The sequence below is a fragment of the Schistocerca gregaria genome, chromosome 3 (assembly GCF_023897955.1).
Source record: "Schistocerca gregaria isolate iqSchGreg1 chromosome 3, iqSchGreg1.2, whole genome shotgun sequence".
In the NCBI taxonomy this organism is placed as follows: domain Eukaryota; kingdom Metazoa; phylum Arthropoda; class Insecta; order Orthoptera; family Acrididae; genus Schistocerca; species Schistocerca gregaria.
The window spans coordinates 368,385,644-368,412,503 of record NC_064922.1 but is presented as its reverse complement, the minus strand read 5'-3'; the positions used below and the strand labels follow the sequence as shown (position 1 = coordinate 368,412,503).

General features: G+C 44.1%; 1 protein-coding gene across 11 annotated transcripts in view; it reads left to right on the top strand.

The window, feature by feature from the left end:
* Nucleotides 1-241: 241 nt before the first annotated feature.
* The window catches only part of LOC126354916 (mucin-17-like), a 518,430-nt gene continuing 491,811 nt past the window's right edge, over nt 242-26,860 (top strand). For all 11 annotated transcript variants that reach the window (XM_050004997.1, XM_050004993.1, XM_050004988.1 and 8 more), the window contains exon 1: nt 242-500. The gene's annotated coding sequence lies outside the window, so the exon portion shown is untranslated. The remainder of the gene's footprint in view (nt 501-26,860) is intronic.

The window sequence follows — 26,860 nt, the reverse complement described above, 5'->3', positions numbered from 1 at the left end:
CGTCGTTATACAACGAATGGGCTGTCCGAGCGCCGCCCGCAGGTGACCGGCAGCCGGCCAGCCGGTTCGCCTTGGCTGTTGCCGGACGTGTCCGCCGCAGAGGCGTGGCGGCCCGGCTCTACCGGAGAAAGGAGAGCGGCGGCGCCCGCCGTTGCAGCGCGGGAAAGGTCGTGGCGGGGAGGGGGTGGCGGCAGGGGGAGGGGGCAGAAAGAGACAGCGGCCGGCTTTTTGCAGCCGCGGGGATTTCGACTCGTGCGGGCGAACCGACTGCCCGACCAGCGCTGCTCACCGCTGCCCCAGTCCGCCGACTCCGAGGACGCGCGGAGCTGCCGTTACCACGGGGGATGCTCATTGCCCAGTGCCACCACCGGTGACGCTCCTCCGCATCTCTAGGGAAACCGACCGCGGCCAGTGCGACGTAGGGCGCGCATGTGAGAAGACAGTGTGTGCTGCACCTGCGCTGCCGACAGCTTATCTCGAGGGAGGAATAAACGACTAAGGTAGGCACGCCCGGTCGCCTTCTGAGTTACAGTTTACCGCTGCGTTTTCCAGCCAATGTATTCCCTTCCCCGTTTCTACTGTTGTCTCAACGATGATGTAGGCCCTTCTCAACAAATTTCATATGTACTTATTAAGTTTATTCCATATGAATCTTCATCCACAGAGTGTTTCACTATTCAGGTTACACTCTTATAGAGGTTGCAGAGCGGACATAGTACATCTACATCTACATCCATACTCCGCAAGCCACCTGACGGTGTGTGGCGGAGGATACTTTGAGTACCTCTATCGGTTCTCCCTTCTATTCCAGTCTCGTACTGTTCGTGGAAAAAAGGATTGTCGGGATACCTCTGTGGGCTCTAATCTCTCTGATTTTATCCTCGTGGTCTCTTCGCGAGGTATACGTAGGAGAGAGCAATATACTGCTTGACCCCTCGGTGAAGGTATGTTCTCGAAACTGCAACAAAAGCCCGTACCGAGCTAAGTCTTCCACTGCAGTTTATCTATCATCTCCGTAACGCTTTCGCGATTACTAAATGATCCTGTAACGAAGCGCGCTGCTCTCTGTTGGATCTTCTCTACCTCTTCTATAAATCCTATCTGGTAAGGATCCCACACTGGTGAGCAATATTCAACCAGTGGGCGAACAAGCGTACTGTAACCTACTTCCTTTGTTTTCAGATTGCATTTCCTTAGGATTCTTCCAATGAATCTCAGTCTGGCATCTGCTTTATAGACGATCAACTTTATATGGTCATTCCATTTTAAAGCACTCCTAATGCGTACTCCCAGATAATTTATGGAATTAACTGGTTCCAGTTGGTGACCTGCTATATCGTAGCTAAATGATGAAGAATCTTTCTTTCTAAGTATTCGCAGCACATTACACTTGTCTACATTGAGATTCAATTGCCATTCGCCGGCCGCGGTGGTCTAGTGGTTCTAGGCGCGCAGTCCGGAACCGCGGGACTGCTACGGTCGCAGGTTCGAATCCTGCCTCGGGCATGGATGTGTGTGATGTCCTTAGGTTAGTTAGGTTTAAGTAGTTCTAAGTTCTAGGGGACTGATGACCACAGCAGTTAAGTCCCATAGTGCTCAGAGCCATTTTTTTGAATTGCCATTCCCTGCACCATGCGTCATTTCGCTGCAGATCCTCCTGCATTTCAGTACAATTTTCCATTGTTACAACCTCTCGATATACCACAGCATCATCCGCAAAAAGCCTCAGTGAACTTCCGATGTTATCCACAATGTCATTTATGTATATTGTGAATAGCAACGGTCGTACGACACTCTCCTGCTGCACACCTGAGATCACTCTTACTTCCGAAGACTTCTCTCCATTGAGAATGACATGGTGCGTTCTGTTATCTAGGAACTCTTTAATCCAATCACACAATTGGTCTGATAGTCCATATGTTCTTACTTTGTTCATTAAGCGACTTTGGGGAACTGTGTCAAACGCCTTGCAGAAGTCAAGAAACACGGCATCTACCTGGGAACCCGTGTCTATGGCCCTCTGAGTCTCGTGGACGAATAGCGAGAGCTGGGTTTTACACGATCGTCTTTTTCGAAACCCATGCTGATTCCTACAGAGTAGATTTCTAGTCTCCAGAAAAGTCATTATACTCGAACATAATACGTGTTCCAAAATTCTACAACTGATCGACGTTAGAGATATTGGTCTATAGTTCTGCACATCTGTTCGACGTCCCTTCTTAAAAAGGGGATGATCTGTGCCCTTTTCCAATCCTTTGGAACGCTACGCTCTTCTACAGACCTACGGTACACCGCTGCAAGAAGGAGGGGCAAGTTCCTTCGCGTCCTCTGTGTAAAATTGAACTGATATCCCATCAGGTCCAGCGGCCTTTCCTCTTTTGAGCGATTTTAATTGTTTCTCTATCCCTTTGTCGTCTGTTTCGATACCTACCGTTTTGTCATATGTGCGACAATCTAGAGAGGGAACTACAGCGCAGTCTTCCTCTGTGAAACAGCTTTTGGAAAAAAAAATTTAGTATTTCGGCCTTTAGTCTGTCATCCTCTGTTTCAGCACCATTTTGATCAAGTACCATTTAGATCAAGTTTTACATGGAACCCATGTCCTTAAACGTAATGCAGCGACGCTACAGAGCGCCAAAGTTACAGGCGCCGGCGCCTGTAGATGTGTGTGTATATAAGATGATTCTCTTATGATGTTACAAACTTCCTAGGATGATGGAGAAGAGTAAATGTATCAATTTGAGGTAAGCGCCCCTGTACCGTAAACTAACGAATCGCGAAACTCGTTCTGATACCTCTGACAATGGAATACGTATACTGTTGATAAGATTGCAGGGTAGGCAAGTTTCAGAGGTGACAGTTTGGACCAAAACAAGAAAAAAATGTCTAGTAAACATGGGCTGTAAAATACATATCTGAGAAGCTATGAGTAATTGTTCATCTTCACTGATGTGAAACACATCTTTGAAATTGAACAAGTGCTCGCAGCTCTTAAAGTATACATTTTAGAGCCCGTTTTTACTAGACTTTCCTACCCTACAATCGTAGCAACAACAGTACCCGTACATGTATTCGACTGTCAGAACCATCAGAACGGTTTTTGCTTTTAGCCGGCCGCGGTGGTCTCGCGGTTCTAGGCGCCAGTCCGGAACCGTGCGACTGCTACTGTCGCAGGTTCGAATCCTGCTTCGGGCATGGATGTGTGTGATGTCCTTAGGTTAGTTAGGTTTAAGTAGTTCTAAGTTCTAGGGGACTAATGACCACAGCAGTGGAGTCCCATAGTGCTCAGAGCCATTTGAAACTTTTTTTTTTTTTTTAACTTCTGACTCTTTCGTTCTCGGTACAGGGAACCTTACCTCAGATTGATGCATTTGTCCTTCTCCATCATCCTAGAAAGTTTTTTACATAATTACGGAATCATCCTGTATATATATATTTGCGCCGACGTCTGTAACTTCGACGCTCCGTATCATCGTTGGATGACGTCTCTAGACATGAGTTCCTATGTAAAACTTGATCTACTAAGTCCCCTCTACAACTACTAGAAGTGCTTAACATGAATCGTGTAACATTCTTGTACATATTCATCCTTACTCTGAACAGCCACTGTGAAGTACATGGCAGAGGGTACATCGCATTTACCGGTTACTAGGACTTTACCAGTTCCATTCACAAATGCAGCTCGGGAAGAATGATTGCTTAAATGCTTCTGTGCGCGCTGTAATTTGTAAAACTTGACTTCGCGATTCCTATGGGAGCGATAAGTAAAGGGTTGCGCTATATTCCCAGGTTCATCGCTTAATGCTAATTTTAGATACTTTCTAAGTAGATATGCACGGAATAGTTTGCCTCTATCTAAGAGTCCGCCAGTTTAGTTCTTTCAGCATCTTCGAGACCCTCTCATTAGATGATTATGTGCAGTCTCCTTTCTTGACTGATTGCATTTCCGCAGTATTCTACCAATGAACCGCAATCTCCCACCCGCTTTGTCTGTGACTGCGACTGTGCAATAGTTCCATTTCATATCCCTATTAATTAGTACATCTGCGTGTTTTTATCAGCTGACCAACTCAAACTTTGACTCATTGGTATTGTAGTCATAGAATTCTGCTTTTTTGCGAGGTGAAAACTTCTACATTTCTGTACATTTGAATCAAGTTGACAAGCTTTGCACCACTTTGAAATCTTATCGAAATCTGACTGAATATTTTTGCATCTTTTTCAGTACTCAGTATCAGTATATGCTTAGTCTGGGAAAAGTCTGCGGTTACTATTAATATTGTCTGCGAGATCAGTTATATGCAATATGAACAGCAGGAGAACCAACACACTTCCATGGGGTACACCAGATGTTAGGTTGACGACTCTCCGTCCAAGGTGGCTTGCTGCGTCCTCCCGACCAAAGGACCCTCAATCCAGTCACAAATTTCCCTTGATAACATATCGATCCTACTTTCGACATTATGCTTTTCGGGACTCGAGAAATACAGCATCTATCTGACAGCCTTAATCCAAAGCTTTGAGTACGTCACGTGAGAAAAGTGCGAACTGAGTTTGCCATTATCAGTATGTTCGGAATTCGTGCTGGTTCGCATGGAGGTGGTCATTTTGTTCGAGATACCACATTACATTTGAGCTCATAATATATTCTAAGATTCTACAACAAATCGATGTCAGAGATACTGCATGATAGTTTTGTAAATCACTTCTGCTATCCTCGTAGACAGTGTGACGTGTGCTTTCTTTCCAATTACCGTGAACTTTTTTTGTTGTTCAAGGAATCTACGGTAGATTATAGTTAAAAGAGGGTTAACACAGCCACAAATTCGGTATAGAATCTGATAGGGAGTCCATCGGGCCCTGGAACTATATTCAATTGTAACGATTTCAGCTGTTTCTCAACACTACTGACACTAACATCTATTTCACTTATCTTTCCACCACTACGAGAATTTAATTGTAATAGCACTGCTGGGTTTTCTTTTGCAACGGAACAATTGAAAACGGAGTTGAGCATGTTCTGCTTTTGCTTTTCTACCCTCAATTTCAGTTTCTGTGTCAGTCACGAGTGACTGGACACTAGTTTTGGTACCATTAACAGTCTTTACATACGACCAGAATTTCCTTGGGTTTTGTAAATGATCTTTCAATAATATTCTGTTACGGTAGTCACTGGAGGCTTTACGAATTGCTCTCTTGGAGGATAGTCGCGTGCCATTCAACATCTCTCTGTCTATAGCTCTAAGCTTTCTTTTAAACCTAGTATGGAGTAGTCTCTGTTTCTTTAGGAGTGTCTTTACTGTGACAGTGCCTCCCATCACGAACTGTTCTACTGGTTACATATTTGTTCAGTCCATAGTCAGCTATTCTTTTAAACTTGAGTCATAGGTCCCCTACATGTTCCTATCCAAAGTTGAAAGTTTCAAATTCCTCAACGGGATGCGACACCATTGCTCTTTTGTCCAGTTTAGTGAACATATGAATCTTTCTACTTGTTTCTGGTCCCTTTGTACTTTCGTAATCATTGTTGTTACAAATTTTTCGTGGTCACTGGTACCAATTTCGATGTGGACGTTCTCAAAGAGCTCATGTCTATTTGTTGCTTCTATATCTATTTCCACCATGACGGGGTTTTGGGCCATTAATTCTTGGTGTTTCTTTGGAGAAAGCATTTATTAATGTTTCACAGGATAACTTGTCACCCCCACCACTACGAAAACTGTTATTATCCCATTTCATTGTTGGATGATTACAGTGTGATTGGGGAACTTAAGAACTAGCGAAATGAGGTTTTTTCTGATATTTTCTTTCACATCAGGAGGCCGATATTGTAGATTTCTATTAAATATACTTCTCAGTCTCCGATACACAGTCAGGGAGTTTTCGGTCAAATACCAGACGAGCTAATACTGGGTCAGAGACAGCCTCAACTGGGAATAAGTAGGAAGGGATTTCCAGTTCCGGCATCTGCCTTACAACTAACGGAAACTTCTCGAAAATCTTGGTCAGAACCAGGCGATGTGAATATTTTTAACGTACAGTGTGAACATAAAGTCTTTTCCTGAATACGAAAATTTATTTCTAAGGAACTATGTTAGGAACAGCTACACGGTTTTTCGCGAATGGTAGCTTATCTCATACTTCTTTTTTTGTAGACACGCTTCATTATGTGATCTGTTTCTTGCCCGTAGCACGTATAGGTGATTGTTTCTTTCCACGTCTTTGCCAATATCTCTATCACCGCCTCTACAGCATCTCGTATCCACGAGGGCGCTAATAACCTCGCCGTTGAGCGCCAGTAAGCACCAAACACCTCGTATCCATGACGTAAGAGTTTGCGCATCAGGAACTGCTGAAATGGGCACGTTATCCTTAACGTCATCTCGCAAAAATCTACAAAGGTTAAGTCTGGTGAACGTGGTGTCCATGTTGTTGGACCGGCTCTACCGCTCCGGAAAGGATTCATCCAAGGAGAACTGCCAAACAAACGACCCCTAGTTTGGTGGTGCTTGAAGCATTTGAAATTTCTGTGACTGATACTGTCAGAACACATTTAGAAATGTGCACATAGAAACATCATGAATTAATCTGTCATTTCGAAACACCGCACTGACATGTGGAAATTCCTGTAACTGACTTTGTCAGAGAACGTGTGGAAGCGCATATACCAAAGCTTTGTGAGTTAACTACCTTTTGCAAAATACCGCATAGGGATATGGTAATCTGTTCAGTAGAGACGTTACTAGTTAAGATGCGTAAGATAGCACCTGCAACAGACCCGCATGGATGTATCTACTATAGTTCCTTAGGAGTACATTTTTGGAATTATGGAAAGTTTTTATGTTCACCCTGTATTTCTGGGGCAACAGGTCCCAGATAAAAAGATCCAAGCCTAATGTATGCGAAAATGTGTTAGTTTACCAGTGTACAGAGTCAAGTGATTGACTTGTTCGACAAGAATAGTGAATCTGTGTACGTACCAATTACAGACGGTGCGAACGTCGCTGATATTGCAAAACACAGTGGCTGTACGTTAACTGAATGTGAGTGCAGCCACTTAACGAAGTATTGGTTTATTTCCGTTAACTAGTGTTCGCGCCTTTTCAGGCTCATCTTCAGGTGAGGTATGCAGAATATTCCACATTCACGTTTGAGTGTGGCACTAGGCACTGGAGGTTGCCTGTAGCAGCTGTGAGGGCGGTACTGGTGTTGATATCCGCATGGTAGCTTCCGTTTCCATTGCCTGCCGGCCACAAAACTTCTTGATTCTGTGGCCAGTGCGCTATGAAAAAGGACGCTTCCATGTGGATATCTGCATCAGTACCGCCTACACTGCCCCTAGGAGCCACCTCCAGTACCCAGCATGCATCGCTCCACACTTTTGGATACGTACTATTTTGCTTACCTCATCTAAAGGGCATAGAAAGGCTCTAGGACTTTTTAACAGAAATAAATATTTCGCAACTGACTCTTCACACTAGTCTGCTTTTATGCTCAATTCTACATCGATACAATGCTCAGCACAATGAAACAAATGGGTGTGGGTACTTTCTACTGTACCTTACATGAAGCTTTCATCCCTGTCAATTCGCGTGTGAAACGCGGGAAGAATGACTTCTCAGGTGCCTATCAGTGCACTGTAATACTTCTCGTCTTCGTGATCTCTACGGGAGCAACACGTAGGTGGCTTTAGTATATTTCTGGAGCCCTCACTTAACGCTGGCTCTTCAAATTTTGTGAGTACGATTTCGTGGTATACTTGGCGTCTGTCTTCATGCGTGTGCCAGTTAAGACTTTTCTGTATGTCAGTGCCCTTTTCAGTGAGTCAAACGAGCCTGTGACTATTCATACTGTCTTTCTTTGTACTCCCACATTTTGTTTGGGACCCCAACACTTGAACAAATTCTCGCATGAGTGGCACGAGTGTTTTGTGAGTTATCTGTTTTGTAGACTTACTGTACTTTTTTTAATGTAGCCTTTCACGACCGGAAAAGTCATACTTGACTGAAAAGTAATGCCTCCACCTTCGAAACTCTTCAACAGTTGGCAGCATTGGTATGCGGCAGGTACTGGCTTCTTCCGTAGCCTCTTCTCTACAGCTCCAATTGGCGGGAAGCCTTAGCACTGAACGGTTGTGTTGTTACATTGTAAAGTATGGAACCCAGCGCAGACGGTCGGTCAATGCGATTTAAGCAACGTGCAGTCAATGAATTCTTGACAGTAGAGGGTGTCACCCCAAAGGAGATTCATCAGAGAATGAAAGCAGTTTATGGTGATCGTGTTGAGTACCGTGCGTCGTTGGGCGAGTAAGTTTTAAGATGATAAGGCGGGAACATCTGATCTGCGTGACAAAGAGTTGGGCGTCCGGTGACAGCAGCCACGAAGTTTCACAAGCAAAGTGTCGACCGATTGATTCACGACGATCGTCATATCACTCAGAGATAAACTGCAAGCACAATCGGCATTTCACAAGGACGAGTGGGTCACATTATTGCTTTTCTTGGCTATCGGAAGATCTGTGGATGGTGGGTACCCCGGCTGCTGACTCCTCAAATGAAATCTCACTACCGCGCGGCATCCTCCATACAGTCCAGATTTAGCACCGTCTGACATCCATCTGTTCTCGATAATGAAAGTCTGTGTGCGGGGACACCATTATGCTTCTGATGAAGACGTTGAGAGAACTGCGAGGCTGTGGTTGCGTAAACAGTGTGTCGACTTCTTCCGTGACGGCTTCAGAAAACTTGTTAATTGTTGGCAGAAATGTATACAACTGACTGTCGATTATGTGGACAAGTGGATATTGGTAATTAAAGATCACACTGTAAGAATTATTTCTGCGTTTGATTTATTAAAATGTTCCCATCCAAACCCAATTAACGAAGACGAAGGTTGAGGCATTACTTTTCATTCAACCCCCGTTATTTGTCGTAAATAATCCACTGAAGTTCAAAAGGAACAGTGATGTACATAAATACAATACAAGAAGAAAAAATGACATTTATTATTCACATCTATATTTAAAAAAAAAACAACACCTTGCAGGTTGTCAGCATGTAAACGTGTTTAAAAACTAATGTGTAATGTGAGTGTAAAATGATTCCTTACACATCATTACGAATAATCGTACAAATGATCCATGGAACAATAACTAATTAACTAACTACGAATCGGTACCTGCCATCTCCTTTACCTTCAACTGAACTGATGTGATCGTTCCGTTTCATATCCCCAAAAATTGTTACACCAGGCTATTGTATGAACTGAACGACTCCAGCTGCGGCTCATTGATATTCCAGTCGTATGATACTGCATTTTATCTTTTGGGAAAACACGGGCTCTAGATTTTAAGTTGTGAAAGTAGTTCTAAGGTAATGTTCGCCGTTGTCCTCAGTGATGGTCAGTACCTAAATAAAAGGTCCGTCTTAGACCTTGATAGAAGCAACGGTTTTTTCTCGGGAGTTGGTGTTCTGGAACTACTGGACGAACTCAAGGCTGTGAGGGTACTCATATCAATAATTGGACCAAAGAAATTGAACCATACTCTTATACAGCTTTGGTTTTCTGGAACATACATTGGTGAGTGCGAGGTTGGAGTCAGGAGAAACTATTGCGCAGTTACGCCATAATGACCAAGCGCTGCTGCGAGTACCGCACGATAACGGAAAGCGAAAGTCCGGCGTGTGCGGTGGTCGGATTTATCGTGGTAAGAGTCGTTTGCTTATAGGAGAATAATACGGTCATTCGAATTTATGTGTGCGATAGCAGAATAATTATCAGGCAGAACCCAAGAAGTGAGACAGAATTATTGCGATGTGTTAACACTCCCCTTAACGTCCAACAGAAACCCTCCAACTTATTGGACGAAGTTTCCGCCCGCAACATTCAATGTCTCATTTTTACATGACTGCAACTTTTTTAATGGTAAGTTGGACAGTTAAAAGTGAAATTCAATCTACGTGTCTTAATCACAGTGGAAACTCAGATGCGAGATGTCTAATCCTCATTAAACGCTGTACATTCTTCAGTTAATTTAATTAACTATCGCTCTGCTTCTATTTTACATACAGGCAAGCAGTATTTCTTGACTGTATTTCTAATCTTAGCTGAATCAGTGTACGGGGTTTTGGAATCTCTCTGCACTACGGAATATTCCTCCATTGCACTGGCGACCGTTTCGTGGCAGAAGTTCAGCTACGATCATGTGAATAACAGTTGCGAGGGCAGCACGTTTGTTGCTTCACAACAGCTCTTGATCTGGGGTAGATCGTCTTTTTTAAAAATATTTTCTCGTAGTAACGCGAAAAATGTCTGAGTGAATTAGTCTTCTTTCAGCCTGATAAGATTTCCGCAACTAGCCGAAAGGCCGAATAATTATTTTTAATTTTCATAAATCGTTGTTTCTCTGAGCCGGATTCCGTGCACGTGTAGTATTAATGTCATTTTCATTTGCCTCTAAGAGAGATGATTAGTAATAAAACTGACTCCAAATGTTAAAGAATATGTTCTAATATCCCTCCTTAAAGAATAATCAAGATGAAACATACGTCGATAGCTAAATATGCAACTTGGTACAAAAATTGTTCGAGAAATGTAGTCAATGTCGTTTAATGACACTTCACTACATTTTTATTGCATACAGTGTGGACCTGTGTATTCATTTGTATGGAACAACTGCACTTTACAGTCAGAAAACACTGGCACTGCCCTTAATTAAGATCTTTGTTCCACATCTATCACTGAAAATGACAGACGAGCTCTTAGAATATCAGAAATCAAGGAAACTTATTTTTCATGTTTGACTACTTTGCTAATATGGTATTAGCATGACCTAAACGGCCACGGTCCAGCTTTCTGTCGCTCCTGGAATTAATTTTGCCATTTATCGTAACATGACTGATATATCTGGCCTTACATTAGCTGCACGAGAAAAGAGTCACAAGTAGCATTTCGGTGTTCATGCTCAGGAACCATTATGACTGGGTGGGTGAAATGTTTCGGCAGCAAGAGAAAGACCATTACATATTATTTCCTACGGGTGGACACTTTAGAAAAGGCTTCTGTTGCCTAAACCAATTTTACAAATATATTAGGCAGCATGAGAATTAGCTGCAAGGTGAGCATGTACGTGGTACTAACGATCTCTGAGGAATGAAGTAAGTAAGGTTAGGCTTTAACGTGTCGTCGACGGGGAGATCATTAAAGACTGAGCACAACCCCGGAGACAGCGAGGTGTCGCCTTGGCAACACACTGGACTCGCTTTCGGCCGGACGGAGACTTCTGTTCAGTCATTCAGATTTACGTTTGCTGTGTTTATCTAAGTCGCATAGATCCTTTTAGTCGAACATTATCGTGCAATTCTGAAATTCTCAGTGCAGTTTCGGAATTTTATTTCTCAAGAGACATTCATCAAATACAGGTTGGCTCTTGTGCTTTATTTGTATGCGTTTCTCACGGGAATCCACAACAACCGCTCAAGAAAAACTCCTCGATGGTACGTTACCATTCATGTGTACGGCCTCTCTCTTGTTTACAAATAACTATCGGCTGTCATGTTTTTTTGTTTTCAGTTACCCACTGGTGCTATCAATTCTGAGAACAACTGCCTCAGAGGTCATGTAACAATAAACTACAATCTGAACGAATGACTGACGCTATGATTACTTTTTGTTCAGTTGTAACTCAGAGAGAGTGTGTTCCAGTCAACACTCTCAAACGTTTCCTCCAAATTTACAAGTGCTACAAACGCAGGCTTGCCTTTCTTCAATTTAGTGTAAGTCGTACAGCCAGTATTGCCCTGCGTGTTTCCACATTTCTTCGGAACCCTAACTGATCTTCCAAAAAATCAGCTTCTATCAGTATTTCCATTCTTCTGTAAATAAAAAGGGGTGAAAGATTATACACAGCTTGTACAGAAACCAGACTGTAGCTGTAAGAGTCGAAGGACTCGAAAGGGAAGTATTGTTTGAGAAGGGAGAGAGACGGGGTTGTAGCCTAGCCCCGATGTTATTCATTAAGTACGTTGAGCAAGCAGTAAAGAAAACCAAAGAGAAATTTGCGAAGGGAATTAAAATTCGGGGAGAAGACACCAAAACAGAAAAGCAGCTGAACGGAGTGGATGTTATCCTGAAATTCTTATGAATTAAATTTCAATTTTTTTTAAAGAAGGTGATGGAGTCGAGTCGTACTAAAACAGGCGATGCTGAGGTAATTAGGAAACAGGACACTACAATAATAGACAACATATGCTTATAAATGACTACTGCTGAAGGAGGGGCAACAGCAAGGAAAGCATTTCTGAAAAATAGAAGTTGATTAACATCGAACATAAGTTTAAATATTAGGGAGTCTTTTCTGAGGAAATTTGTCTAGATTGCAGACTCGTACAGTAGTGAAACGTCGACGACATCGATCTCAGACAATCGGATTATTAATGAAGAGTTACTGAATCAAAGTGATGAGAAAGCAATTTTATGGTACAACATGAATGCAAGAAACAATCGGTTGATAGGGCTCATCATTACGAATCAAGGAATGTCTTTTTGGTAATGGAGGTAGTTTTGGGGTAAAGACTGTAAAGGGAGGTCACGGCTTAAATAGAGAAAGCAGGTTCAAATGAATGTAGCTTGCAGTAGTTACACGCGGTGGAGGGGCCTTGTATAGGATAAAATGGCATGGAGAACTGCATCATACCAGTCTTCGGACTGCAGACCACAATAGCAACTGAGAAGATGGAATGCGAGATCCGGTGTGGCGATGAGGCGTACACTCTTCGTAAAGTGACACGGACGCCGCCCACTCAAATACTCACAACACTCTGAATACCCACTATTTGAGGAAGCCAGTTCACCATCCTCCTGTCCTGAATTATGTTAGAGTGCTTAGAATATCCACGGACATGTATATGGGGAGCAGGGTGGACAAAACTATGAAAACACCAAAAACTGAAAACTACCAAACCTAATGCAGTGTACGAAAAGCAATGACACTCAAAAATGCTTCCAGTAGTCTCGGAAAGGATAAATACAAGCCTTGCATGTTTTTAAAGAAACCTTTACCATTATTGCTGCAAAGTAGTGGCACGTTCAAGTAATAATGATGGAACTGGATAGCGATCAAGCACCCATCTCTCCAAAGCAGACCACAGAGGATCAATAATAATGAGATCCGCTCATCTAGTGACCAGAGGAGATACGACAGTTCATCCTCGTGCTCAGAAAACTAGTCCTGGACTGCGAGCTGTGAGAACAGGGCCCTTGTTGCCTTGAAACCTGGCGTCTCCATTGGCAAACAAATGTTGCACCAGAATGAAATTTTCGCTCTACAGCGTAGGGTGGACGTGGTGGGTCAAAGTAGTCACATAACCCTTGGAAGTAATGCGACCTTGCACACGTTTCCCTGTTACGGGTTTGCATCACTAATTACACTCCTGGAAATTGAAATAAGAACACCGTGAATTCATTGTCCCAGGAAGGGGAAACTTTATTGACACATTCCTGGGGTCAGATACATCACATGATCACACTGACAGAACCACAGGCACATAGACACAGGCAACAGAGCATGCACAATGTCGGCACTAGTACAGTGTATATCCACCTTTCGCAGCAATGCAGGCTGCTATTCTCCCATGGAGACGATCGTAGAGATGCTGGATGTAGTCCTGTGGAATGGCTTGCCATGCCATTTCCACCTGGCGCCTCAGTTGGACCAGCGTTCGTGCTGGACGTGCAGACCGCGTGAGACGACGCTTCATCCAGTCCACAAACATGCTCAATGGGGGACAGATCCGGAGATCTTGCTGGCCAGGGTAGTTGACTTACACCTTCTAGAGCACATTGGGTGGCACGGGATACATGCGGACGTGCATTGTCCTGTTGGAACAGCAAGTTCCCTTGCCGGTCTAGGAATGGTAGAACGATGGGTTCGATGACGGTTTGGATCTACCGTGCACTATTCAGTGTCCCCTCGACGATCACCAGAGGTGTACGGCCAGTGTAGGAGATCGCTCCCCACACCATGATGCCGGGTGTTGGCCCTGTGTGCCTCGGTCGTATGCAGTCCTGATTGTGGCGCTCACCTGCACGGCGCCAAACACGCATACGACCATCATTGGCACCAAGGCAGAAGCGACTCTCATCGCTGAAGACGACACGTCTCCATTCGTCCCTCCATTCACGCCTGTCGCGACACCACTGGAGGCGGGCTGCACGATGTTGGGGCGTGAGCGGAAGACGGCCTAACGGTGTGCGGGACCGTAGTCCAGCTTCATGGAGACGGTTGCGAATGGTCCTCGCCGATACCCCAGGAGCAACAGTGTCCCTAATTTGCTGGGAAGTGGCGGTGCGGTCCCCTACGGCACTGCGTAGGATCCTACGGTCTTGGCGTGCATCCGTGCGTCGCTGCGGTCCGGTCCCAGGTCGACGGGCACGTGCACCTTCCGCCGACCACTGGCGACAACATCGATGTACTGTGGAGACCTCACGCCCCACGTGTTGAGCAATTCGGCGGTACGTCCACCCGGCCTCCCGCATGCCCACTATACGCCCTCGCTCAAAGTCCGTCAACTGCACATACGGTTCACGTCCACGCTGTCGCGGCATGCTACCAGTGTTAAAGACTGCGATGGAGCTCCGTATGCCACGGCAAACTGGCTGACACTGACGGCCGCGGAACACAAATGCTGCGCAGCTAGCGCCATTCGACGCCCAACACCGCGGTTCCTGGTGTGTCCGCTGTGCCGTGCGTGTGGTCACTGCTTGTACAGCCCTCTCGCAGTGTCCGGAGCAAGTATGGTGGGTCTGACACACCGGTGTCAATGTGTTCTTTTTTCCATTTCCAGGAGTGTAGTAGTTTTGGAATGCCAGCTTATGGAGCTTCCTTATTCTTTTTCTGCGCTGACAGGGCTCGCGAGTGCGTCATTCAGTTCTGCAGTGACTTTCGCAACTGTTGCCATTTTTCGTCACAATCCTCTTAAACGACTGTATGTCACACACTTCCGTCCGCGTTGTGCGTTTGGGGATGATATTTTTTCCGCTTTCTCTATAAGCTATATAAGTCTTCAATAAGGCGCCTTCTGAAACAGCAACTAGCTTCCTGGTTTACGGAATCACTTACCGTACGAGCACCAAAAATTTTCCCACGTTCGAATTCACTTAGTTCCGACAAAATACAATTTAGATTAAGCGATCAATAATGGATTTTAATTCGTTGCTCCAATTATTTTTCGTAGTTTCTGTTGTCCATGGTCTGAGAGCTGAAATCAAAACCTGATAGCTAATTTGAACACTCGATATCTAGAGCTTTTCACCTATTGATTCGTGTGAACTCGTAAACTTATGACACTACTATTACAGTTCTTCGAAGTTAAACGATGCCTTAATGTAGTGGTTTATAGATTTCAATTTCCTATTAGTTCTTTTAGGATGTGAAACCATCTCCAACTGCACCCGTAGCTAACGAAAATCGTTTAACATAGAATACCTCGCTTGTCAAGATTTCCTACTGGCGTTGCGCACGGAAAGTCGGCAACCCGGCTAACAGCACTGTCGTCGAGAAGAGAACTTGGCAGGCGCTGAGCCCGTATTTAAACCGACTGTGGTTCCGTTTCTAAGGCATCGCCTTGAGTCATGGTTTTCATACTTTCTTTATTTGATTTCAGAAATGGGTAGTTAACAGATTAATTCGCCACATCGTTTACCTCACTCCCCTCCAACACTGTTGTGATTCCGATCCGATATTATTTTCTTATATACTACTTATTTGTTTCACGTTCAGGCACTACACAACATACAGTCAGTCTCGTTAGCAAATTGTAAGTTGTTGAATATGAAATGAAGTAATTACAGGATAGTAGTCCTTGGATGAGGTGGCAAGATTGTATTTGAACGGGTTTAGTCATTAAAGACCCATCTGTTGATTCGTCAGAGACAAGAGCATACTCAGAACAGCCCCAGGGAAGAGTGATAGGACCGCTTTTCTTCTCTGTACGCACAAACGGTCTGAAGCACTGGGTGAGCAGTGATCTGCGACTGTTTACTGATCACTGTACTGAACGCCAAAGTGTCGCCGTTGAGTGACTGTAGGAGGAGGCAGGATGGCTTACACAGAATTTCTATTTGGCGTGATGAATGGCAGCTGAGTAGGAAAAACTATCCTCTAGTGTGCCAATGCAGTATTAGTGGTGTGCTGCTTGAATCAGTCTCGTCGACTGAATCCCTAGGGGTAATGTTGCAAAGCGAAATAAAATGGAACGAGCACATAAGGTCGGTAGTAGGAAAGGCGACAAGTAGACTTGGGTTTATTGAGAGAATTCTAGGAAAGTATTAGCTCGTGAATAGAACACCTGTGAGCCCCATCTTCGAATACTGCTTCAGTGTTTGGGGTCCACGCTAGGTCAGATTGAAGGAAGACATCGCAGAACTCACAAGCGTGTTGCTAGAGCTGTTACCAGTAGGTTCGGTCAACAGGCGAATGTTACTGAAATGCTCCGTGAACTCAAATGAGAATCAGTGGAGGGAAGACGACTTACTTTCGCGAAACGCTATTCAAAGGATCAGCATTTGCAGCTGACCAAAGAACGATTCTATTGGCACCGACGTACGTTTCGCTTAAGGACCACGAAGATAAGAGAAGGGATATTAGGGCTCGCACAGAAGCATACAGACAGTTGTTTTCCTTTCGCTCCATTTGCTACTGGAACAGGGAGGGAATCATTAGCAGTGTTGCAAGGTGACCAATGCCACGCAACACAAGGTACCTCGCAAATTATGCATGCGGATGTAGAGTAATGGCGATAATGGGAAAGGGAAGAAGGGTAGTCGTGCTTCAGAATCATCGACCCCCGCTCACTTTTGCTCCCTTCCCTCCCTCCCCTATTTAGCCCTCGTGGTCGGCAGCGGTGACCGAGCTGTTCTAGGCACTTCAGTCCGGAACTGCGGGACTGCTACGGTCGCAGGTTCGAATCCTGCCTCGGGCATGGATGTGTGTGATGTCCTTAGGTTAGTTAGGTTTAAGTAGTTCTAAGTTCTAGGGGACTGATGACCTCCGATGTTAAGTCCCATAGTGCTCAGAGCCATTTGAACCATTTAGCCCTCGTGTGTGTGTGACGTTAACGTGGCTCTTAACATTCTGTTTTGTCTCTAGCTACTGAGAGAAGACCTTATCGCTGAGAACTGGAGGTGTTTAATTCCTTGCCGGCATTCTGGTCCAAAGATACGACAATCACAAATTTTTGTTTATCATCCTAGATTAAGGTTGTCTTTTACACGCGTAAGCATGCTTTTAGCTTCATACTTGAAGAGCGCTTCTAGAGAAGAACATTAATTTTTTTAAGCTAAACAAAGAAAGTTGTATTTTTTACAAGGAGAACAAGATTTAGATTTTTGGAAAAAGATGGCCTATTAGAGAACGGATTGCACTTTAAGAGTGGGGCCTCATGTTTAGGGCTGCTCCTTAAACAAAAATAATAAAAAATGTTCAAATGTGTGTGAAATCTTATGGGACTTAACTGCTAAGGTCATCAGTCCCTAAACGTACACACTACTTAACCTAAATTATCCTAAGGACAAACGCACAAACACACCCATGCCCGAGGGAGGACTCGAACCTCCGCCGGGACCAGCCGCACAAAAATAATAAGGTAATTGTATATAAGAAAGAGAAAATGAACAATTTCCTCAAAAAACGCGTAAGTCTCAGGATACGAATCCAAAGCTGTAGAACTGACTTCTTCTGAGTGGTCACCACAGCCCCGTTAAATCTGGAGAATGACATCGTTTCCACCTGGGCGTATTCTACAAATTCGTTCTTTGTTAAGTGCCACTAGCTAGCTTCGAGGTTTGCTCATTCTCAAGTATTTAATGGATGTGGAGACATCATCTTCGTAAGTTCTGTAACACAGAAGTCACGTGCTACGCACAGTTGTAAGCAACACTGTCGTCAACTTGCACTACCTCCGGATATATATCCACAATTTAGATACACACATGGAGCGGCTGCGCCACACGTGTGCAAAGTGTGCGCGGGAAAATTTGGAATTCAAACCATGCAGGGAATCTGCAGCAAACAACACAGATACTTGGTGGATGTTGACTGAGAAAACGAAGAAAACTTCTTGATTAAAAGGGTGAAAGGCAAAGTGATTTCACTGCTTACATGGCCCAGCTTTTAAATTAATTATCTCTAGGATATCGCAGAAGAAACTTCTAACTTCAAAGCTGCGTCTATTATTTTTATAATAATGGGGCGTAGAGATTCTTAATTCGGTCGAAAGTATTGATTCTGCTTGTCACGTGAACTCCGCTCGCCCACAATAGCGTCCTGTGATGCGCCCCTTCAATTCAGTGATGAGAGCACTCTTATTAACAAACGCCACATTTGAAACGTCCTGGCAGACTGAATCTGTGCGCCGTGCTGGGACTCGAACCCGGAACCTTGCACCATTTGTAATCCACCAATAAGTTTCAAATCGACGCACGCCCCACTTCAGAGTGCAATTTATTTTTTGGTAATAGCCCATTAGTTCTGTTGTCTGCACTGATCGTGTGGTAATGGTGTGGGTATCATTTAAAACTCATAATAGCTGTCAGTCACAAAAATTCCTTTGTTGAGCTTTCCTTTATTTTCAGGGAATCTAGAATCTTGTAGCGCATCATCATTATGTATATCTACATCTCCGCAAAACACCTAATGGTGGGTGGCGGGAGCTACTTCTGTTACCAATGTCTGATCCCTCCTACCCCATCCAACTCGCGAATGACGCGTAGGATGAACGGTTGGGGGTAAATCCCTGTATTCGCTATAATTTCTCAAAATTTTCTCATCGTGATCATTTACGCGAGATATATGTGGGAGGAAGTAATATATTGTTCGACTTTTCCCGTAAAGTGCTCTTTCGAAATTTCAATAGTAATTCTCTCCGTGATGCGCAACGCCTCTCTTGTAACATCTAACAATGGAGTTTGTTGAGCATCTCCTGGTACCGTCTAAGCGATCCCGTGTCGAAACGCGCCGCTCTCCGCTGGGTCTCCGCCATATCTTCTATCAGTCCTACCTGTATATACTGTACAGTAAACAACTTCAGTAGTGATTAAGCTAAGAGTACTTCTCTAACACTGTTTACCGTAGGCAGTTTCTTAAGATAACCGTCCGTAGCTCTGAATACAAATCGTGGACCTCAGCATTGTGAGTTTTCTGACTGGCAGCTGTTGTATGATGTAAAAATATCTCATATCTATTCATTCAAAGCACACACGACGCAACTCTAAACATTCTTCATAAATTAGAATTGTACTAACGTTCCTCATCGTCTGGCACAGATTTATTTCGTTTTATACGTTTTCTGAGCGATTAATGCTAAAGTCGTCACGAGTGAAATTGCCAGTACAGGTAGTTCTAACATTATGGTTACTGATGAATAGCTTGCAGTTGCTACGCTGTAATAAAAAGTTCTTTTATTCACATTTAACATTAGAAATTTTCGTCATTTGGCTACCATGTTGGAGAAAAGTTACCGGAAACCTCCCAGCAACCGTCTCACAGCGGTTTCCGAAATATCACCATCAAAACAGTTCTGATAGTGATCAATAATTCTACGTACGAAGTAAAAACGCAAGTGAAGACAAGCACACTTACTTTTGTTTCTAATCGAAGTGTTCACAGCGTCCAGCAAGAGCGTAATTGGGCACGCTCCCAACGCCGATGTGCATGATGTAATTCCTTGGGCGACTTATTGAGAGTCATTCTACCCAGTATGTCGTTACCATTAGATTTTGCATCTAACCATTTTTTTCTTTCTTGGAATGATGTTTTTCGGTGGTCCGGCACCCAACGTTTTCCCGTCGTCTCAACTCTGACTTTAGCTTTCTCTCGGGATTAACGCGATTTAGAAAGCTGCTCTGGCCGGTACAGTGACATCCCATGACTTAGCCCTTCTCATACGTGTTCCGGTGAACGCATTGTACGAAGAGTTCATAAAAAAACTGAATACGAACATTGTGTCTCTGGAAACAGTTGAGAACACAGTTGTCTTGTGTAGCGGTTAATGTCTTTACTTTAGATGTTTAAGGTTTTTGTAGGCAGGACGACCTATCTAACACTCAAGACGCTCAGTCACTTCTTCACAGTAATGGAATGTACTAAGCGTTTCTTGTTTTAGGAGTCAGGGTATATGATAAGATACAATATTTATCACGCTTACTGTAGAGTCACATCTCTGTGCTGTCACACGTGTTATAGCGGGAACATGTCTCATTGTTATGTCATGACTGAGCTACTGGAATAGAAGTCGGAGACACAGGAACTCCAGTTATTTTCCTAAAGGGAGGGACTGGGAAAAATGGTTTTCTTTTACGACCAATTTCGGCGTTAATTTATGTAAATTCAGATATTTTTGCTGTGAGTTTTTTGTCTTTTTGTTTCTTACACAGTCGGACGAATAGTCATTTTGTCATTAATTTTTGTTAGATCATTGATTAGTCTTGATATTTTTGGGACTTGCATCCATACCTAATATAAGTTTTCTCTGTCTGTCACAAATTGTTCTACCACAATGTGACTTCGTTATAAAATAACATTAATTTTAGAATCTCAGGGACAATCAACATGCTTTACTTCAGTTTCGCTTCCGATAGACGAGGGAACGCCTTGTAGACATACTTAAAACGTACTCCTTCTTTGGGTACGGCTTTCACAAACTGTTCAGTTAACCCCAACATAATGTACAGAGGAGGTGCTCTACTGTGCATGGCATCAAATCAAATTTTAAAAACCGTTGATATTATTGGTCTCCTGCGACTGTAGGCGAAACGTCGGTTTTGTTCGACTGTTGTTATTTTGCAATATGACGATGCACCAAATCAAAAAGAACATCTACGGCAACTGTTTTCCATCGTTTACCTGCACTATTAAAATCTTTGAAAAAATTTGGTAAAGAGGACTAGCTGTTTGTTAATTTTAAAATAATGATGAGTGATACCACATTTTTATCAGCTTAAGAACTCAAACACTAAAAACTTATTGACCTGTGTATTTTTGGCTAAGTAAATGCCAAGACAGGACAATAAGGAATGGAATAACAAAATGTAACAGTGCATGTAAGCGCGTTGAAATACAGTGGTCGCGCGGGATTAGCCGAGCGGTCAGAGGCGCTGCAGTCATGGACTGTGCGGCTGGTCAAGGTGGAGGTTCGAGTCCTCCCTCGGGCATGGGTGTGTGTGTTTGTCCTTAAGATAATTTAGGTTAAGTAGTGTGTAAGCTTAGGGACTGATGACCTCAGCAGTTAAGTCCCATAAGATTTCACACACATTTGAACATTTGAACAAAATACAGTGTACTGCTCTTCGGATGAAGAGGTACACACCTGGATGCAGTCACGGTTCCATAGGCAACCGCAAACATTTTTTCTCCCAGGCACTGGCCGTCTTCTCTCACATATTAACAGTTATGGCGATTACTTTTGAGATAAACAGTTTACTTACTTTTTTCCATCTGTCTTGTTTTCATTTGGCTGCCTCTTGTACAGGGGGAGGAGGAAATGAAATGAAACTTCAGGGGTGAGTTGATACGTGGTGTTATTGCAAGGATTGGAAAATCGAGACAGATTGAGAAAGAACTTGGCAGTATAAACCTACTTCTCAGTATGACGATGCATCACCTCTTGCCTGGATGCATGCACTGTTCAGCTGGTAAGGCAGTCATAAGGCCGTTATATGCTGCCCTGCTGCAATATGGTCCACAACTGGTGTAACTGGTCTTTGATATCCAGGATACTGCCACTGAAACGATGTTCGAGCTGGTCCCACACGTGCCGGCCGCTGTGGTCTCGCGGTTCTAGGCGCGCAGTCCGGAACTGTGCGACTGCTACGGACGCAGGTTCGAATCCTGCCTCGGGCATGGATGTGTGTGATGTCCTTAGGTTAGTTAGGTTTAAGTAGTTCTAAGTTCTAGGGGACTGATGACCATAGCAGTTGAGTCCCATAGTGCTCAGAGGCATTTGAACCTTTTTTTTTTTGGTCCCACACGTGTCTATCGTCGGCAGATCTGGGGATGTCGCTATCCATGGGAGTACCTCAACGTCATGCAGGCACTTCATAGAAACACATATTATGTATGGATGAACATTGTTCTGTTGAAAAATGGCGCCACAATACGGTTACACGTGGGGTAACACACGAAGACGCAGAATGTCCATCATGTACCGGTGTGCCGTCAGAGTTCTCTCAATCAGTACCCGATAGGCCCCCACATTATGACGCTAGAAGTAACACTGCTGTGTGTCTCCAAAACGTTGGAGGAGTTGGACGTCTGGACCTCTCCCTGAGTCTCCGCCTACTTGTCGACGGTAGTCATTTGGGGAAGTGCAGAACAATGTTTCATCGCCAAACATAATGCGACTCCACTCATCAGCAGTCCTAGTTCCCCAGTCACGGCACCGCTCCAAAGGCAGCGGTTTGCGTTCTGCTATTAGCGGCAGCGTCCGCGTAGACGGTTATTCCATAGTCCGGCTGCTGTTTGTCTCAGATCAATGGTTTATGACACAAAATGGTGCAGAGCCTTGTTGTCGGATGACAGGCATGGATGTGGACGGGTTACGATGTGCTCAGACATGGTTAACCAGAAGCTTAATGACGAGTACGCATACGCTCACGTACGATCGCAGGTTCGAATCCTAGCTCGGGCATGGACGTGTTAGGTTAATTAGGTTTAAGTAGTTCTAAGTCTGGGGGACAGATGACCTCAGATGTTAACCCCATAGTGCTTAGAACCATTTGAACCATACCCTCACGTTCCCGTACAATCCAGCCTCGGGCTTCTGTCACATCCGAATGCCCCACGGATCTGGATATTGTTCCATTCGACCAACTAACCGGATCGTGACCCTCAGTGAGTCTACTTTCTAACGATCTCTTGTACGAGTAAGGAGCATCTCCGTGTCCTTCACAGTGATAACATATGACGCTATTTAGCCCCTTATATACCCTTCCAGGCCTGGTAACAACAGTAAACACGAACAACACTAATGCATTGTGGTAGCCATTCTACCTTTCGCAGAGTATTGCAACTCTGTTCGTGGTGTGTACGTATACGAAGTTACACTGACATCACACAATGTCCCAACTTTTTGGCAGGTACGGTATATTGTAAATACTGATGGGCCACCAAACCTACCTTGGTGTACCTCCGAAGTTATTTTTACACCCATATGTTTCGGCCCGTTCTGAAAGATTTTTTGCGTTCTATATGCTGGGAATTTCTGAACCGAGTAACGAATCTGTTCCCATAATGGCTAAGTTCTCATTTTGTTCACTAAACGACGGTGTGGAACTCTATGGAATACCTTCCTGAAGTCAAGTAATACAGCATCAACGTTGTCGCCTTTTTCTATGGCGATCTGGATTTCGCGAAGGAGTTGGGTATTCTAAAACACAAACGTTCAAGAAGTATGACCCCTGGGGCTACAAACAGAGCAAAGTATCCTCGGCCTCCCTGTGACGTCATCGTAATCGTAGCCCCGGCAGGCGGTCGCACGCACCTCGGTGCCCGGTGCGTGTCCCAGATACGCGTGAGTGGCTGTTGGGCAACGCGCCCAGCCCGCGCCCGCGCCTGTGCCGGCCGGCACCAGACGGCGCGAAAGTGGAACCGCTCTGCCGTTCACCAAACAGCCGGCCAGCAGGTTCTTGCTCTGCTGCGGCAGCGGAGGCGCACTACGCCACAGGCCGACTTAAGAGGCGTTGCAGGAACAAATATCGCCAGTGTTCTTCCATTTTCCGCTTCAGTCTGGAACCACGTGGCCGCTACGGTCGCAGGTTCGAATCCTGCCTCGGGCATGGATGTGTGTGATGTCCTTAGGTTAGTTAGGTTTAAGTAGTTCTAAGTTCTTGGGGACTGATGACCTCAGAGGTTAAGTCCCATAGTGCTCAGAGCCGTTTGAACCCTTTCACGACAACACTGTTAGCTATCCGTGAGCGCAGAAACTCTCGTTAGCCGGCGGAGGGCTGACCTAGTGGCAGGTATTATACGAGTACCTTTAACTTCTACAGGTTGGGTGACTTTTCCATAGACAGGTTCCTATCCACATTTTTTTAATGAAGGTTCCGTTTACAGGGTAGCCAGAAATTCTCTGCATACCTGAGCTAAATACATTTAACGGTATAACTTGGCAAGATATTTTAGTTTTGAACTTTCTTTCTTGATCACTGATAAGACAACAGCGGTCCTCAGCCAAATCGCATCGTGATTGCCACTTAACTACTACGTGAGTGCCCGCGGACGTGAGTGAAGTATCAGCGTTGACTAGTACGTTGCTTACCATTCCCTGTTTGGTGAAAACACATGACAGATACCAGCGATCTCACTTTGAAGGAGCGCTTAGTGGCGAGTTTGTGGGTCCATGAAGGGAAGGACAACAACGAAAATCAGATACAGGTGATGGATAGGTGTCGGTAAGCACCCACCAAAGGGTCAGACTCTGATCATGTGGGAGGAGAAAGCTTACCGCTTTAAGTGTTTTCCGTATCCACTCCTCTGGTCCATCAATCTGAAGGGAAACGTGTGATGAAGCTAATGCGTCAGTGTTGCGGTCACCCTCCAAGTCGACCAGAAAGCGTGCTGCAGAACTTGAAAATAAAAGGAGCTCGACGCAGTTCCAAGCGAAAATAGAATGCAATCATTCCTAACAGTATCCGTCAGTGTATCACAGACGATGACTTAAACCGCCGGAGGCGTATCAAGCTGTTCACCGGTAATGGTTGTGCACCTGCGAACGTTTTGGACGAAGGAGTAAGTGTCATTAAAGTCAAAATGAAATATTGGAATGTGTGAAGATCTTTCTGCCCCTCCTGTTCAACACATTGAAGTTTACCGATATGACGCTGTATAGAATAGGTAGTAAAATGTTGACTAGGTATGAGTATTTCACAAGTATGAAAGATTAAAAATATGTAACTAATGCCCCATGGAATGTGAATCCTATAAAATGTGTAGAAACACCTGTGGGTGGCAGGAAGCTCGGCTGGAAAGTTGTCGGAAGTAGAATCTTCCTGCGTGTCGGGTGCATGAAACAGCGAAGGGTGTACCCCAGGAAGGCGGAAGGATACGGTCTAAGGCGCTTCAGTCATGGACTGTGCGGCTGGTCCCGGTGGAGTCCTCCCTCGGGCATGGGTGTGTGTGTTTGTCCTTAGGATAGTTTAGGTTGAGTAGTGTGTAAGCTTATGGACTGATGATCTTAGCAGTTAAGTCCCATAAGATTTCACACACATTAGAAAGGCGGAATAATAATAATAACAACAATAACACCATTAGGGCATCAACAGTTTCAATAAAACTTCAATTACAAATGAAACTCTTTTTTATCATAAAAATTGCAATGATTAACATTTTTTGAAACTGTTGTAGTTTTTATCATGACGTTTGAAAACAAATGTAGATTTTTTTACAAATGTAATTTTTATTCTGCCACATCACTGTGTCGATCTGTAACTCTTTATTAGCGAGGGAAAAGTAGATAGAGTAAATAATTTTCTTAGAATGGTTATTTTTTTACTTCCCGCAGCACAAGGTGAAATAAAAAGTCGGGTTTCCGATGTATTGAAACATCAGTCTGAAATAACTTCGCGGTTGGAAACGAGGCATTCTAACAGCTGGTGAAGGCTCTAAAAACTGCTAATCGTTGTTGTTCGAATAACTGTTTTCTAAGACTGTTACTATGGCGGAGCTTAGTTAAGCTTTAATTTGTCATTGACAACGACGCCACAAAAAAGGGTTCTGTTCAGAAGCACAGGAAGAAGAATACTCGTGAGGAACTGGGTAGAGCCATCGAAGGTCGAAACCAAAGAAGGAATGAAGGAAAATTACTGTTTAACATTCTGTTCTCGTTGTCTCTAAGACGGAGCACGAGTTGACGGCGAAGGTAGTCGGCTCAGTGTTTTTCAAATGAATCTTCGTGCTATTCGCTTCGTGCTATTCGCGTTCGTCGACTTCTGGAAACTACAGGAACAGCGTCACTTTGTAGCATGGAACTAGGTGATGGGGCTATCGCTTCCTGCAATGCTCTCCTTCTTTCGACTGCTATATTCTTCCGCTACGTCTTTCGCTTACGTACGAGAGAGAGTGAAGTTTTAATTGTTACCTCGAAAAAATCAAATTACGTAATTAATTTTTTATTTATTTGCAGATAAATGTCTGCTGTAGCACAATAGCACGCCAGTAGAGAAAGCAAACCAAAATGGCTGCGTTATGCTCTGGCGGTGTGCTACGGTAGTGTGACGCGGGAATGTCAGTGTGTAGCGGGACTGCAGACATGTACCTCTGAAGAAACGAAAAATTAATTACGTAACTTCATTCTTCTCGTGGTGACAGTTAAAAAGCTTCCGGAACCATCTCTTTTACTTCGAAGGAAGCTGTCGTTGTCTAGTACGCTTTCTCTACTGCGTATACAGATTTCCTGTACCACTTCAGTTTGACCACGTGAACACTGCAGTACAGATTTAGGAAGTGTGGTTCCAGCTGCCTGATTTCACTTTCCACAATTGATTTTCACCCACATGCAAACACTCAATTTTTTTGTTTAAATATATTTTGGTTTTCAGTTTCCGTCGCGTTTAAAAAATCCACTAATCTGGAGTGACCTTTTTTGTGTAGCGAGGGTGAAGAAAAGTAATCTTAGCACAGAAATGAAGAGAAACAGCCAGAACAGCTCATTTCCAGCGGTCTTTGTGTAAAACAACTGACAGTTGGAAAACTTTTAATTGGCGGAGCTATCAAAATAGCTACACAATTAACATGGAAATTACATTGAAGAACGGTTACTGAAATTAGTTTACGTACTCTGGTAATGGTGTCGCATGTAAACTTATCAAA